Below are 17,905 nucleotides of genomic sequence, written 5' to 3'. Positions count from 1 at the left end.
TTATCATATTTGGTTTTAAATAAACTACTAGACATACAATTTGAAGGAAACAACAACAGAACAAATCTTTACTGTGATTTTTGTCTGTAAAACGTATAGTAACAAAAATAAAGTATTCTAAACGATATTTGAATTATTTCTACCAACTTCTCTTCCCCTCCTTCTCTCCTTCTCTCTTCCCCCCTCCCCCCCCAGTGTGGATGGGGTGATTTTCTATTCTAATTTAAATCACAGCAGAAGTCCAAATTATATCCTTTTTACGTAAATTTGACCCCATGCATACAGTCTGACACTGTGAGCTGCAAGTGATATTGCACCTGCCAATGAAAATTTTGTTGCAAAGCTATTTATTACTATTACACAATGTAAAAAGCAATAGTCACACTGCAGTTTTTAACTATACATTAACACCATCGTGTATATGTAGAGATAAAATAAAGATACAACCAATTTTATGTTTTTAGCAAATTTACCACCACTTAAAAAAATAGTAAATGTTTATTTGTTCGTTCTCTTACTTCCCATATAAGGCTTGTACATTAATTCTTCTTCAACATGTAAAGAGAACAATTTAGTTTTTTTAAAAAAATAATTTTACAAAAGTTCAATTGCTAAAATAAAAATAGAGCTTCGTAGACTTCCTGTGCATGAATATCTTGCATGAAATATTATTTGAGGCATAGCTTTTCCAGCTGCAGTGTTATAATAGTCTTTGGTTTGTTTCTCTTTCCTCCCACTGTAGCAAGCTGGCTTTTTGGAGCTTTATTTACTGTCAGTAGAAAAGCATATCAGCAATACAATTGTCTGGAAAAAAAGTGGGAATAAAAAACTTGAAGACTTCTGATCTAGTTTGAAGGTTGAAATTCATATGTATTTTTAAAACAGTTCTCATTAAGGATGGTGCCAATTTATAACTTCGTATTTTCTTTGTCACAAAACCATCACAGTACATTCAAGGTAGTTTTACCCAATGAATCAACAGTGTCAACTTTTCTTTATTTGACAATTGACAATTTTCTTAGAAACAATGCTAACAACTTTCTCTCAAAGAAGTTGTGATTCAAAATCTCTTATGCTTATTTGTAAGGAACATAACTCCAAACCTAAAAGACAGTGTATGTGCCATATGTTTATATCTCATATCTACCAACATTTAAATACCACTCACATCTGTTCTTTACATTTCCCACACAAATACTTCTGCTGCTCTCCTTGGTGACCTTTGATAAAACTTGATTATTATTACTTTTTTTTTTTTTTTAACAAGACTTTAAATGTAAAGTTCCCTGTAGAGATACCCCTGAGAACATAGGTATATGCAGTCATCTGACTTATTCTTTCACTTACTATATTTATATTGTTTGAAATCACATGTACAGTGAACTGGATATAGTTATGACTTGTATGACTCTTTTGACAGGTCTTTCACATCTGACCTCTAGGCATACAGTAGCTATTCAATGGAGATTTCAAGATCTTATTTTTGGGCTGGGCTGCCACACATCCAAGAATCCATCAAACAATTAAGTATAACCTTTCTGGACATACGAAGATGAGGTATCTGGGAAAGCTCAGGTAGGTCTGGAGTTCTGCTTTTTTTTTTTTCAGGACACTATGACCTTCTCCAAAATGTTCTTATATGTATACACTTCAAAGACAATATACAAGAGTAGAGTTTGCCTTGCACTCCCACCAGCAAAGTGGAAAAGAGAATGAAAAGAGAAAGAAAGCACGGTTTTTATCTATAAGTAGCTAAGTCATTGCATAGAAACATCTGTCCAGGAAGCCTAGGAACATCCCTAAGAGATCATTTTTCCAGGCATGATCTCTTAAATGCAGAAGGGAAATTAAAAAAACACTAATAATAAAACGGAAAAGGTAAATATACAACACATACTTGAATGTCATTGTAAAACTTACTAAGAAAAGAAGTCAAAGAAAGTGTTTTGACTAGCAATGAGGATAAAAATGAGGTGCAGCTAATAAGAATCATGGGCCTCACATGGCCTGTAGGCTGTACATACATTATTGAGCCCAAAGGAGTAGTCATTCATCTACAGATTTAAAGACATTTTCCAATAACATGAATATCTGCTCTGAGCTTACATTGTGTTAGGAAAGAGTAGGTATTTGTAATGTTAAACTCTGTTGGCTTGCATATGTTTTCCTTAAAACTATGGATTATAAAAAAATTGGGGCTAGAAACAATATATGGAAGGAGGTTTATCTATCTCACTGTATACATTATACAGTACATGTTGCTCTTTGATGAACCACAGTTTCGGAAAATAAAAGCTACTTATCTGTGCAGTAAGCTTATTCCAGCTATTTTAATCATAAAATTGTTTTTCTACTTCACCAGGGAAAGCATTGTTCCAAATTATATCATAGTTTGTTGCATTTTATAGTAGTCCCACTGGGATATTTTTCAGTTCACATAGAGCAAATACATATACCCATACCATGTCATACACAACTTGATTCTGTCACTTAATCAAACTGTCTTCATTGAGTTCAGTGGAGAGAATAGAATCAAGCTCATTTTATACTTTTTTTAATCCCAAATCAAGCTTTTTGTTGTTGTTTTTACATAAAGAAGAGAGAAATCTGATGTCACATTTTGTATCACAGTCAAAACGTTTGCTGGAGTACAAAAATGCGTGGTAAGGGATGTTAAAACATAATGGCACAGTAGGGCAACTTATACCAATTGCTTCTCAGTGGGACTATTGTCATTCAAGTGCAAGTACTAAGTTAAAGGGTAATAAATAGTATATTAGGTCTATTACTGCAGGCTTTTTAGCTACAGTAGCATCTACTGGAATTACTTGTGTTGTTATTAAAATAGATGATATTTTGGTAAGTGTGCACAAAGCAGGAACAGGAACAGTTTCTTTTTGAATGAAACATTCTGCATCTTTTGCTCCTAGGAATTCAGATGAGTGGGCAAAGCAAATAACACAGTAGAGAAGAATCCATTTTCAGGACTGGAGAGCAGGGATCATGGAGGTTTTGCAATAATTATTACAAAACACAAACAAGCTTCAGGACACAGCAGCTGGAGCTGGAGGGGAGTTTGGAAGGCAGGGGCAAAAGGGAGAGAAAAAAAATGAGAGAGAGATAGAGAGGGAACCAACACCTTTTGCAAAATAAATAGTGAATTTTCAGATATGTTAAAGGTCCTGCAATTCAGAGAGTCTACTTGAAAATACAAACCTTGAAATAGGAAGAGAGGGTCAACCGTGCTTGCAACTTCTGAATAGGAAGAACGTGATTCCTAACACAGCATGACGTCAGCTGAACTTGGTGCTCCTTTTTTTGTATGTATACTTTTTTTTTTTAAACAGTATTTGTGATTCCAATGGCATCATGACATTCTTTAACATTCTCCTTTCAAAATCAGTAAAAGAAAGAAACCCGAAGACTAGATCTTAACTTTAGACCTTACCAGCATCCTAGATGCAGCAGAAAAAGAAGACTGTAGTAGTGAGAGTCCCAAAGTTTCAGTAATTGAATTTAAAAATGTTTTGCTAGTAAACTGTGGGTATAGTATATCACATGAATCACAACTTTCTCTCATTCCTCCTCAGCACAGTCTCTTCTGTATTTTCAGTGAAGTAGAAATTCTGGAGAGACTAAACAAAAGAAAACGGCAAAAAGCACCTGCAACAGTAAAATGACTTAACTGAACTGTTTTATATTTTATAAATCATATATTGGTCTGAGTTGGAAGAGACTTTAAAGATCATCTGGTTCCAACCCCCCTGTCATGGGCAGGGACACCTCCCACCAGACCACGTTGCCCAAAGCCCCATGCAGCCTGGCCTTGAACACCTCCAGGGATGTGGCATCCACAGATTCTCTGGACAACTTGTTCCAGTGCCTCACAGCTCTCATAGTAAAGAAGTTCTTCCTTATGTCTAATCTAAATTTACCCTCTTTTAGTTTAAAACCATTACTCCTTGTCCTATCACTACACTACCAGATAAAATTGACCCATTAGAAAGCAACTCTGAAAAGGTGAGGGAAATACTAGAAAGTATACAAGCAATAAGAATGAAATTCTCAACATCTGAAGACATTCAGCCTTTATCCTTTTAAGCATTGTGAAGTAGCACTTAGCCACTTGTAGATGTTGCTTGCTGTTACAAAATAGCTTTTATTAGTACAATACTGGACACTGTAACCAACACAGTTATGACAAAGTCTGCAGCTTCGTTTTATGTGCTGTCATCAGTCTGAAATCCTAAAACAACGTTGCTATTCACAAGCCACAGGCAGAAAGCTCAGATGCTTGACTCACATGCCGTACAAAAAGCAGCACAAGAAAGAGTGAGCTCCTAACATCTCACACATAACAGAATAAACTTCAAGGTTGGATATTTAGTGCTTTGAGATCAGGTCACTGGACATTTCTTGACCAGAGCATAACAACAACAGAACAAAACAACAAAAGGTAGCTGATGAAATACTGCAAAAGACTTCAGCAGTGACTTTTCAGATTATATTTTTAATGAGGCGAAGACGAAAATTCGTTCAATTTCTTGTCAGAATGAAGCAACTTCTTCAGTTGCTTCTACTTGCCTTCAGCAATAATGTCTGGAACAGCATTGTAAAAATGCAGAAAAATGTTTTAGAGAAAAGGAATAATAATAATAATTATTATTATTATTATTTAGGTGTTTTAGAGAAAATGAATTAATTGCCTGCTTAAAATGAAAGGAAATATAAGGATATATATAAGGTTAGGGAGTTAAATCCAGGTGGTGACCAGTCATAAGTGGTGTTCCCCAGGGACTGGTGTTGGGGACCATCCTCTTTAATATCTTTATTTATTATATCTTTATATATCTTTAACCTCTCTCAATTATTTTTCAACGATCCTGGGAATTTGGAGAGGTCCCGGTAGACTGGAAGCCGGCAAATGTTGTGCCGATTTACAAGAAGGGTCAGAAAGAAGACCCTAGCAATTACAGGCCTGTCAGTCTCACGTCAGTGCCTGGTAAAATCATGGAGAAGATGGTTCTCGAACTTATTGAGGCTCACCTGGGGGACAAAGCAGTCATTGGTCCCAGCCAGCATGGGTTTGTGAAGGGCAGGTCCTGCCTAACTAACCTGATTTCCTTTTATGATAAGATCACCCGTATGATGGACCAAGGGAAACCAGCTGATGTGATTTTTTTGGACTTCAGCAAGGCTTTTGACACGGTTTCCCATAGGATCCTACTGGACAAAATGTCCACCATACAGCTAAATAAAAACATCATACGATGGGTGAGCAATTGGCTAACGGGCAGGGCCCAAAGGGTTATGGTAAATGGGGCTGCGTCAGGCTGGCGGGCGGTCACCAGTGGGGTCCCTCAAGGCTCCATTTTAGGGCCGGTACTTTTCAATATTTTTATAAACGATCTGGATGTAGGAATAGAAGGTATTTTGAGCAAGTTTGCTGATGACACCAAACTTGGAGGAGTTGTGGACTCGAATGAGGGTGGAAAGGCCTTGCAGAGGGATCTGGATAGGTTGGAGAGCTGGGCGATCACCAACCGCATGAAGTTCAATAAGAGCAAGTGCCGGGTCCTGCACCTGGGACGGGGAAACCCTGGCTGCACATACAGACTGGGCGATGAGACGCTGGAGAGCAGCCTAGAAGAGAGGGATCTGGGGGTCGTGGTAGACAGCAAGTTGAATATGAGCCAGCAGTGTGCCCTGGCGGCCAGGAGGGCCAACCGTGTCCTGGGGTGCATCAAGCACGGCATCGCTAGTAGGTCAAGGGAGGTGATTGTCCCGCTCTACTCTGCGCTGGTGCGGCCTCACCTCGAGTACTGTGTGCAGTTCTGGGCACCACAGTACAAAAAGGACATGAAACTGTTGGAGAGTGTACAGAGGAGGGCTACGAAGATGGTGAAAGGCCTGGAGGGGAAGACATACGAGGAACGGCTGAGGTCACTGGGCCTGTTCAGCCTGGAGAAGAGGAGGCTGAGGGGAGACCTCATCACAGTCTACAACTTCCTCGTAAGGGGGTGTCGAGAGGCAGGAGACCTTTTCTCCATTAACACCAGTGACAGGACCCGCGGGAACGGTGTGAAGCTGAGGCAGGGGAAATTTAGGCTCGACATCAGGAGGGGGTTCTTCACAGAGAGGGTGGTTGCACACTGGAACAGGCTCCCCAGGGAAGTGGTCACTGCACCGAGCCTGTCTGAATTTAAGAAGAGATTGGACTGTGCACTTAGTCACATGGTCTGAACTTTTGGGTAGACCTGTGCAGTATCAAGAGTTGGACTTGATGATCCTTAAGGGTCCCTTCCAACTCAGGATATTCTATGATTCTATGATTGATGATTTGGATGAGGGAATTGAGTGCATTCACAGTAATTTTGCAGACGACACCAAGTTGGGCGTAAGTGCTGATCTGCCAGAGGGTAGGAAGGCCCTGCAGAGGGATCTGGACAGCTTGGGTCGATGGACAGAGGTCAATGGGATGAGGTTCAACATGGCTAAGTGCCGGGTCCTGCACTTTGGTCACAACAACCCCATGCAGCACTACAGGCTTGGGGCAGAGTGGATGGAAAGTTGTGCAGAGGAAAAGAATGTGAGGGTGCTGATTGATGCTCACCTGAACATGAGCCAGCAGTGTGCCCAGGTGGCCAAGAAGGCCAACAGCACCCTGGTTTGTATCAGGAATAGTGTAGCCAGCAGGACCAGGGAGGTGATCGTCCCCATGTACTCAGCTCTTGTGAGGCCGCACCTCGAGTACTGTGTTCAGCTTTGGGCACCTCACTACAAGAAGGACATTGAGGCCCTGGAACATGTCCAGAGAAGGGCTACGAAGCTGGTGAAGGACCTGGAACACAAGTCCTATGAGGAACGGCTGAGGAAGCTGGGGTTGTTTAGTCTGGAGAAGAGGAGGCTCAGGGGAAGACTTATTGCTCTCTACAACTGCCTGAAAGGAAGCAGTGGGGAGCTGGGGGTTGGCTTCTTCTTGCAGACAACTGACAATAGGGCTAGAGGGAATGGCCTCAAGTTGCATCAGGGGAGGTTCAGGTTGGAAATTAGGAGACTTTTCTTCTCAGAAGGAGTAGTCAGACATTGGAACGGGTTGCCCAGGGAGGTGATGGAGTCACCGTCCCTGGGGATGTTTAAGGAAAGTTTGGATGTGGTGCTCAGGTACAAGGTTTAGTGTGTGATATTGGTGGTAGGGGGACGGTTGGACCAGACGATCTTGGAGGTCTTTTCCAACCTTAATGATTTTATAATAATGATTTGCTGTTGTTTTGAAAAACAAATAATAACCAGCAGGGCAAAAGTTAATCTACTTATCTTGAGTTTTGTTACTACTGCTTATAATAAAAGACCAGTTCCTCTAACTTTTGTTCACTCTTTCTTTTATCCTCACTCATACTAAGCTGGCATTTAACACTAATGATCTGAAAGGTCCTGTTACCTTTACAGTAAATGCTTCCCTTTCATAACTCCTCTCTTGCCCCTGTAATAAATTTTTAGAAAAATAACATTTTTTGCCTATCTACATTTATAGTTATAGATACTAAAAGAAAATGGTGAGACAGGAGATGGACAATTCACTTGTCTAGAGCAATGGCAAGGATCACCATTTTTTTTGCTGAAGTGAATAGGTAAATTATTACCTGACATAACTGTCAATTATTCACAACTCAAACAGACCAAACTGAAAGGGAGTAGAAGGGGACAGTCTCTACAGAACTGTCTGCAAATTAATAGATTATTTATAAAAGACTTTAAACTATCATAGTGCAACAATTTTTGTTTATTTTTTTCTAATGGAAATGCAATTGCTTTGGAGATTATTATTGTATTAGAATGCATGGCTTTGTGACGAAATTATATTTTAGAAAAATGAAACACATTTTGAGTAGAGCTATTAGTCTTAACTGACTATTCACCTTTTCGAAAGTCCACTATTATAAGAGAACAAATATTTTTGATTCATTGAAAAGAAACACTTCATTTAAATTGGAATGAAGTGCTTATTTTTATTATTAAAAATGCCTGAACTTCTGAATAAATACTCCAATTTTAGCTAGTTCTTTGTGACAGAAAGTGGCCACATGCATCACCTGACTGATGTCAACAGAAAATATTAGCACCTTACAAAGTCAAGTTGGTCACTATTATGCAGATTGTAATATGCTTACTGCTTAAGGACAAACTAGGGTAATTAAATTTCTAATACTACTTTCTATTAGTATTTAAATAGTAATTTGTGTGCCAAATTGCAAATCAACTTGATGCAATGCTAATGAATTTACATTTAACTATTTTCCTTTTGAAATTCTTCATGACAATTGTTAAACATGAAGGACGTAAGACAAACATGACAGTACTTTTAGGAAACTTTAAACTATATCAGTTCAAAACCCTGTGAATGATTTTTTTCTATGATAGTTTAAAAAAAAGTCATTTTTATTGTACATGAATAGCATTCTTGTTCCCATTTACAACTTTAATATAGCAAGCCAGATCTCAAAACTGGCTCTTGACAATTGTTTTTTCTTTAATAAATGCTATATTTTGAGAACTCATGCAAACTTGAGACAGGTTGGTTTTTACAGCCATGTGAATTTAGACCACTGATTTACAGATATCATCTACTCTACTCTGTCTTTCAAATCATCTTCGTCACTTCCTTTAAATTTGCACTACAAATTCATGCTATTACCCACTTTGCTGAAGCAGTTAGCCAATACAGTCTGGCAAAGTTGTTTCTGTTAAGATAGAAAATGGATTATAGAAGTCAGGTATATAATTTGATATAATCTTGTTTATTTACAGAAAATAAGCACAAAGTGCAGGTTTCTTGAGCAGAGTACGAAAAACAAACAGCAGGTAGTTCACTGTCGTAGATAAACCTACATCTGCTGCTCAGGCAAGCTCTGTGGCTCAAGGAGTCTCTCTATTTCCCTTCAAGGTGATTTTTGTTTCCTTTCCTGACTGCCTCTGCCTCCAGCATTACCAACATTCAAAGTCCTAGGTCCCTTGTCTACAAAGGTTCATTGCAGTTTGCCTTTGAGGGAGGCAGCTGCTTCTCAGAAATCCTCATTTTATTATTCATTTATTTACATTGAATCAGGCTGACCAGGGAAGTTTTTGAGTTGCTGGCCCTGGAGGTATTCAAATGACATGTAGATGTGATGTTTATGGACATGGTTTAGTGGTAGACTTGGTAGTGTCAGGTTAACTGTTGGACTTGATGATCTTAGAGGTCTTTTCCAACCTAAATGATTCTATGATTCTATTTTTAGAATTTTTTCAATGCCAAGAAGTCATTGTCTTCTGTTCTGTTGGCTTGTAGGGAGAGGGGTTTGCTGATTTAAACTTCTGCCAATGTTCTCTGTCAATACTCATACAATAGTGTTTCTCAAGTGGAGGGTCCATCTCTGCTCTACAGTTCCAGTCATAAACTTTTGTCCTGTTTTATTTGCAGTTCCTAGTTCCTACTGTACTGGATCTGGCTGGAATGGAGTTAACTTTCCCTGCAGCAGCCCATATATTGTTGTGCTCTACACTTGTAGCTAGAACAGCATTGGTGTCACACCAGTGTTTTGCCTGTTGCTGAGCAGTGGCGGCATAGCATCAAGACTCCCTCCAAGCGCCCCAGAGGCAGTAGGCTGGGTGTGAGCAAGAGGTGTAGAGGGGACATCGCCAGGGCAGCTGACCTAAACCAACCAAAGGCATATTCCAGAAGATGTCACATTCAGCAATAAAGTTTGAGAAATGGGACAAAGAAGGGGTGTCTCTCATTATGAAGAGGTCTGTCCCCCCAAAGAACCACTACATGTATTGAGGCCCTGCTTCCCAGGATGTGGCTGAACATCAGTCGTTGATGGGAAGTAGAGAATGTTTTTTTTTTTTTTTTTCTTCCTCTCTCTGTGCTTCCATGTGGTCTCTGCTTGCTTTTGTTTTATTTTTCTCTCTTTTTTTTCCCTTTAAATAAATTATCATTACCTCAACCCATGAGCCTTTTTTTCTTTCCAGCATGCTTTCTTCTCCCCCTCTTCTTCTGAGAAGGGGGTGTGAGAGCGCATTAAAAGTGGAGTCTAGCTGCCCAGCAGGGTAAAACCACCACACCTACTTTGTAAATGACTTTCAGTCAAAGACTGTGATGGAAATCTGCTCTGTGTGTTCTATATTCTAACCAGTTAGCATTACTTTTTATGAAGTATTGACTACAACAGTCTATATCTGTACCTCTTATAGAAATAATTCCTTATAGAGGAGCAGAAAACAAAACTTGAAAGCCTGGGGATGGGGTAGGGGACAAGAAACCTCAAACCCAGTTCCCCTACAAAACTTTTGTTACTTCAAAATATTAATTTGATGCACCAAAGGCAAAAAATATGGCTAAGAGAACCTCAGAAAAGACTGTTCAATAAGATGCAGATAAAACAGGAACACAAGATGAAGTAAATAGACTGAAAATATGGAATTTAACCAAATCACAACTGCAAGATGGACAAGTATCTTGAATAAGTAAGAAAGAGACTTTAAAAAATAATTTAAAAAATAATTAAAAAATAGTGATGAGGTATGGAAAGAAGAAACAAGGTAACAGCAGAAGTTGGTAAAGGAATGAAAACTTTTGAAATCAATTGCAAAGATACTGCACAACCTCAAATTAATTAAATTTGTAAGAGCAACAAATAAAAAATAATTCTGGATAACAAGACACAAAACTAGGTATTGAAGGGGGAGAGGTGAGTATTGGTGACAACTGATGTAAGACAGCTTATGAAAACAGGTAAGTACAAAACATCAAATGGCAGGTGAGAAAGCTAAAGCAGCATAGAAAGGTGTAAACAAAATGATGAAAGAAGTGAACAGACTTGATTTATTGTGGGATATGAGATATTTTTCAGCTTATCTCTGGATTGAACAGCAATGCACTTGTTTACTGTGAGGAACAAGGACACAGCCTGGTTCCTGTTGTATTTTTTTTGGTGGGGAAAAAAAAAAGAAAGAAAGCCTGCATGACTTTCCGTAAATGATACTTGCATGCCTGATGTCTGCAGCAGTTCCCAAATATCAATGTTAGCAGCCATCAGAAATAGTCACTCCCATAGAAGATTACCAAAACATTAGAAAAAGTAGACGGCTTTTAACTTCCTGTTTAAAATAAGTTTCCCACCCAGACTGGACAGATTGTCTCAGTCTTTCATGTTATTGAAACATTACATAGTCTACTGCAGTGCTATTACTACTTTCCATGACCAAAGATTTAAATAAACAAGGGCACACATAGTGTTATAACTCAAAGGTGTGTTTACATGACTCAAAGCCTGAAAGTCTCTGCAAGTTGTTCACATACTCTTTATAGATACTGATACTCACACAACAGCCCTGGGGTTAAAATTTGGTTTTCTAGAAATGTATTTTCCTTCTCAAAAACAAACAAACAAACTAACAAGGACAACAACAGAAACAACAACAACAACATTCATGCAACAAGAATTAAATTATTGCTTTTTTTTTTTCAAAAAAAAAAGTGCTGTGTATACAAAGAACACTGCCTTTAAAACAGGAGATGAGGGTCTTCAGATACTGGCTAAATTACTGTCCCTTACTCTTGACAAATTACTGAAAACACTTCTTTATCCATAGTTTGCTCACAAGCCTGACATAACCAAAATGAAACAAAAACAGACCAAAAAAGAAAATATGCTTACCAGAACCAATTCCAGTTGCTGAGTGACTAAACATGAGAAATAGACTCAGCTGGAGAGAGCAAGTTAAATTAAGGAAGAGAAGCACAGGTGCTTTTTAGTAGAATAGGAAGATTTTACAGGTATGTAGCCAAAGATTATGTTAAATTTTGTTTCCAAAAAAAGAACACTCCCAGACGGTGAATGGCTCTTAGGTGTAGTAATATACCTTGAGGAAATAAAAATGTTTTGGTTTAAAATCCTGTCCTGAGGAGAAGCGTTTACCCTTAGTAATTAAGAATAGGGGGTAAACAACTATTTCTGTAATATCTTTGGGTCGTTTTACAACATATCCTGGAGAAAGACTTTTGTATATTAAAAAATAGAGATGTGCAGTAATAGTGTTGCAGTATCACTAGTATTGTAATTCCAGAATAAAAGCTATAAGAGTCTTTCTGTTTTAATTTTTAGTTCTTATATGTAGGTACATTGTTTTGCAATTGTCCATGCTGTTAAACCAAAAGAAGATTTTCTTACTCAGAAAGTCATAGGACAAAGTGTTCTGAGATTTAGATGAGACTGGATGAGACCTCATGAAAAGTCTGAATTGGGGGAACACAGTCTAAGCTTGGCAGTTTCTTCTGTTGTTAAAATAGTCTGCCAGTGAAGAAAAGTAGACATAATACAATACATTAGAGCAATAAATATTTTCTTACATGATTGACTCTGAAAACATGGAATGGAGAAAACAAATAAATTACATGCATGAGTTGTGCCACATACTTCTATCTATTTTCTCCATCTCTGTAGCAGCAAATGCAAAAAGTAACACCACTTTTCCAGAAAACAGTTGCAGTATTCCCATGATTAGATCTTAATGGACTTAGATCTTAATTCATATTGGAAAAAAAACAACCTGTTTAATTTAACTGAAAATAAAAGATCAGCTAAAAACTCTTAATTCATGCTCACTGAGCCAATGTTTGGCATTGCTTAAGAAGTTACTTCCCTTGCTGTGAGGAATCACCCTTCCATGAGGACAAGCAGACATAGGCCTGCATTGGCTCTTTCTGTGCATTTTCCAGAACCTCACATAACTTTAAACTGCACTGTGATTTACAGGGCTGAGGCACGGGCACACGTTCCCTCCTGCTGACTCTACTGTTCAATGTTTGTAATAGGGAAGGACAGGTACTGGGGAGAGGGAACATGAGTGACTGATACAAAGTCAGAGCCTGGGAAGCTGCATGTTTCTTCCACAAAACCCAGGGTAAAAACAAACAAACAAACAAAAACAAAACAAAAACCACAACAACAAACCACTATGTTCTTTTTTAGTTATGGGTAGCTTTATTTCTACTTTTTAAAAATTATTTATTATTATTTTATTTTATTTTTTAGATGAGAAAACTTCAGAGGCTTTTCTTTGCTTGCAAAAAACCACTAACCTTTCCCTAGCAGCTGCCACCTCTGAGGTGAAGGAAAACTCATGTCTTTTATAGATGGAAGGCTCCAGCTCCATCATCTCTAAAGATTTCAAAGATCCTGGAACTGAAGTGGAACAATGCTGTATCACAGGCAGCAGAAAACTGATGTGACAAACTTTTAGATCTACCTTCCTTGTATTGTGCAGTGCAATAAAATCCAAAAAACCTTCTGAAACCTAAAACCTACTCTTTCTCAGCAGACAAGATATATTCACTGTTTTCATAGAGCAGTCATGTTATCTGAAGTACATGGAGGGAATCTGTTGCAAAGAGCTCCAACCTCCTAGTAAAAAAAAAACCCTGGCATGACAGAAAACATCACTTGTTTCATTCTTGCACAAATCTCAGGAGAAAAAAAAATATTTTTTCTGATAAATAGGATACCTTGGCTTTCTATGGATGTTGGAAAGTACGTTAGTACTCAAACTTCTTACTTTCTTCAGTATGTTTTCCTGTGCCACATGATTTATGCTGACATGTCTACAAGTCTTTCTTCATTATTTGTATTCAGAATTGTTACTTTGGGCTAAAGCTTAACAGAGTAGTTTTGCATGGTCTATATTTCTGTGTCACCCAAGTCTGTGTAAAATATATTTATTTGAAAAAAAGGAAGGCCATAGTTATTTAGCAAATTAAAGAGTACAGCTCTGGCATCAGCAGTTATATTGCAACTGCATGACATGAGGAAAATAGCAAAAAGGACATTTTCCTTCTAAAATTCCAAACCAAATTGTGGTTTGCAGCAAGTAATCGAACTCCAGTTGATCTTATTACAAAGTTTACTCTGGCTTGGATGTCAAGTTAAATTATCATTTGCTTTTCCGGCAAGAAATAGCTGTCTTTGAACTATCTGACTACAGATTATGTTTCACAGCCTTTATGTTCTTGCTCTCCCTTTCCTTTCCTTTTCCCCCTGAATAAAATCAAGTGATGTCTTACAGCAGTGGCAACATCAGCTTTGGCTGTTTCTAAATTTGCAGGTTTCTAAATATAACAACGTATTCTGGATGGGATATGCTATTACACTTCTGTATGTCTTACTAATAAACTCATCTATATTCTGAATAATCTGTATCTGTAAAGATAAAACTAAGCTTTCTCTTACTTAGTCTCCATGGACAAATGATTAGAGAATAAATATACTGATATTAAAGAAAGGTTGTTCTCAAGAAAGCAATGCCCTCTGTTTCTCCTCAATTTGTTTAGGCACCCTGATGACCTCTCCATTTTGTGATCTCTCTTTTATGGATCTGTCCAGTTCATTTGCCTCACCTGGCACATAAAGTTTTCCTAACAAAACTCCACATAGGGTCTGGTTGTTTAGTCCTTTGTGTGAATAGGCTTCACACCTAACAGATTTGGCCTGAGACTGAGAAAGTCAGACTGTTACATTCTTCAAGCTACCCAGTAAGTAGCTCTCCTTCTCATCCAGATGAACAGTCTGGATCTAAAAATGTTACTCTCTGAATTTACAGATATGCATTCTCTCTTTGTCTCTCTGCCATGCCTGTGGATATATATAAATGCATTATTGATATGTAAGAGCATGACAAACTCTCCTTTAGTCTTCAGAGCTTGTAGGTTTCTTGGTTCTTACCGGGCAGCAGGAATGTGGTAGTACATCTGTTCAGACAGATGGCTATCTGTCTTCTCTCTGCAGCAGATCAGTTTCTAGAAACCAGGCCATTACTGCTGGGCTCGTGGAAGGTAGGATTATCTATGACTGCTACTTGCAAGCAAGAAGGGAAACGCAATAAGCTCGCTGTTCAGATGACCTAATTAGGCCCTTTTACAGCTAACAGAAAGAGGGAGATTCTTCCACATTGTGATCCAGAGCACCAACAGTACACACGAGCACACTGGTGGTCAGTGGAGACGATCTGTGTTGTGCTGAACAGACTGACTGCACTCTGTTAGGGCATAGTCCATGACAAACCTTGGTCTAACATATACTGAACTTCCAGATCTGAAACAGATTTCTGATTTCTGCCTTTCTCATTATAGAATTAACAATTGACTTGATCCTGTGGCAACTGTGCAGCAAAGAGAAGATTCCAAGACCTTAAGCAGAAAAATGAACCGAGACAGAAGTTTTCTTCAAATTTTCAGATGAGATTTCTCATTTTCTCCCAGCCATTGCTGTTGTTTGTAGTTTCTGAATTGTGAGTTTTTTATTCTCATAGATGCCCCCAAGAAAATTACCAGATAAATGCACGTCACTTTTATGTTGATTTATTGTGATATTTTTTTTCCCAAGAAGAAACATCTCCTTGTTACCTGGTATTCAGTCCTGCATTTCTGAACATCAAAAATTCTATTCTAGCCTCCCAGCTTTGGTAGCTGAAAATAAAAATGGAGAGGAAAGTGACTGAAATGCAGTAACAGAAAATGTAACTCCACTTCTTCCCCTGCCCATATTTTGTTTCTCCATGATATTTGTATTTTTTAAAACTTCTTCGTGTGTTATCCTTTACATATCTAAAGAATTAAATGATTGCTTACTGTCATGCCCAAGCTTTTAGTGATAATTGTCAAATCTGGAACCCAACAGTACTAACTCTGTTAGAAATGTGTATAAGCAAGTCCCTCTTTGCTAAACCCATTATTTTCAGCTGATTTTTCCCCTTCTAGTTTTTTCATTGCTTCTGGCCCAGATCCATGAATAGGCAAACATGGAGCCAGACTAACCTTGATCTTTTTCCAGCTCTAACACATAAAACAGTTTCCTCCATAAAAAATAAAAATAATTAAACCCCCCAAACATTAGAAACCCTACTTAATTTGGAGTAACAGGAAAAAATAAAAATTAAATATTGAGGAGGGTAAGGGCTTCTAAGGTAAAGTGACCCTGACTCCAAAGCTTTTCTACAAAAGCTAATGATATGAAGTCTCTCTGAAATGATGGTGAAGACTGCGGATTTCTCTTTCAAAAATTTCCACATAATACAAGAACATGTCAAAACCAAATAACCCTCTTCACTTCAGGCTATCAGTTGCCACTCTTGAAATGGTAACACAGTGCTGAATAAATATTTTTGGAAAGTTTTCAGTACCTTTGAAAGTACTGTAGAATTTCTGCTACGGGGTAGTTTTGTGGTTAGCTCACTGTCAGAAATTCCTGGTCACCAAGCCTCTGAATATTGCAGCTTCAACATTAACCTGTCAGCCTAAAGAAGGCTGATGTCTACTGGCAGGCATATCTTCTTGTAGTCAAAGAAAGCCCTTGAACATCTGAGAGGTTAAGGGTGTGTTAACTAGCATAAACCGCATTTTAACCTCACACATAGTAAGATAGGTAAGTGGCTGGAACATTATCCAGAGCCTTAGAACAAGATGAAGAAAAACTGAACCACAGGATCTGTGGGTTTCTGGGTTTTGGGCTGCAATGCAGCAGCTACACTTTGGAGCTTTGTCTATCAGGAAGAAACAAGCAAGCAAGAAATCACTAGCAGAAGAAGCCAGGAAAACAAGGAGAAAACTAAAGATGCACTGGTACCATGGTGTTGAGAAAGTGACAGAAAACTGAGCCAGCTTGGAGTGCTGGAACAAGAAACTGACTCTTATTTATTTTTACTGTGTTCAGTAAAACAAAACATTGTACTCATTCTCTACAAAGCAGAAGGATTACATGCAAAATATACTTGACTGCATCATGAGTTTCTCTTTTTAACAGAAAAAAAGTCAGCAGGACCCTGAATATTGGCTAATCATTCATCCTAACATTTGGGGTAGATTAATGAAGAACACACTCTGAATTCTCATTGTGTTATACTGTGAAACACTGTGTTTTCCACTTTTTTTTTTTTTAATTTATATTTTCATTTCTAAATCTCCAATGATCCTAGGGTAATGAAACAGTAATATAACTACTTTTCTTAGTGTTTTCAGACCCTTGGACTGATTCTTAAGACTTGCTATGCATTTGTGACTGGGAGATAAAAATAAACATGGCATGCTTGTGACCAGCTGCTGTCAAACATCTTACTACTTGCATTTAAATAATAGGAAGCTTCTTAATTCGTAAGCAGACTGACAAAACTAGCTTTACCTGATATTTCCTTTTTATATATAAATATGTTTGCATTTTAGCACAACATATTTTACTGCATTACAGAAATTTCTTAGACTACTCTTGCCCTGGACATTGGAAACAAAGCTTCAGAAAATGTGTGGCAATGGCTTTATATGGCTCAGGGAAGTTGATATTAAAGCAGCAAAAGTTAATGATATTTATCTCCTGCTTTCACCCATAAATATCCCAAAACAAGTTAGAGATTACATATAGAGGGACCATTTCACTCATCACTGAAATTCATTTCACCTCTGTATCATCTCTGTGCTTTGTAATGCTCCCATTAACTGCATTAATGGACAAATAAAACATTCCTTGGTTACTTTAATACTACAGCATATTTCTTTCTATGTTAGGTCCCAACTGAGTGAAAAGATTAATCTTGCTATTTCTTTTGGGTGTTTCAAGATGTTTATTTTTATTTTTGGACACATTTCGGCTTAACCTGCTCAGGCAGATATCTGAACCTGTAAACATCTTGAAAACAACAGCTTGGTTTCTTTTGTTCTGTAAAATAGTCAGGTCACTAATAACTGTGCATCCCAACGATCACCAAGAAAATGTTTTCTTACAAATTATCTTTCTCAAAATACTTTAGAAATAACGAGTTTACTTCATAACCCATAAATATTTGAATGTTTCACTACAGCGTCTCTTTAATCAGCCTCTTG

General features: G+C 38.0%; 1 long non-coding RNA gene across 1 annotated transcript; it reads right to left on the bottom strand.

The window, feature by feature from the left end:
- Positions 1–256: 256 nt before the first annotated feature.
- Positions 257–11,731, bottom strand: LOC136789913 (uncharacterized). Its single transcript, XR_010828964.1, has 3 exons — positions 11,700–11,731; positions 3,449–3,635; positions 257–804 (listed from the first exon to the last, which is right to left on the bottom strand). It is a non-coding gene; the product is annotated as an uncharacterized lncRNA (long non-coding RNA).
- Positions 11,732–17,905: the final 6,174 nt, after the last annotated feature.

This window comes from Anser cygnoides, chromosome 2, assembly GCF_040182565.1.
Source record: "Anser cygnoides isolate HZ-2024a breed goose chromosome 2, Taihu_goose_T2T_genome, whole genome shotgun sequence".
NCBI lineage: Eukaryota > Metazoa > Chordata > Aves > Anseriformes > Anatidae > Anser > Anser cygnoides.
The sequence above is the reverse complement of the archived record's forward strand: the minus strand, read 5'-3'. Positions and strand labels throughout refer to the sequence as shown.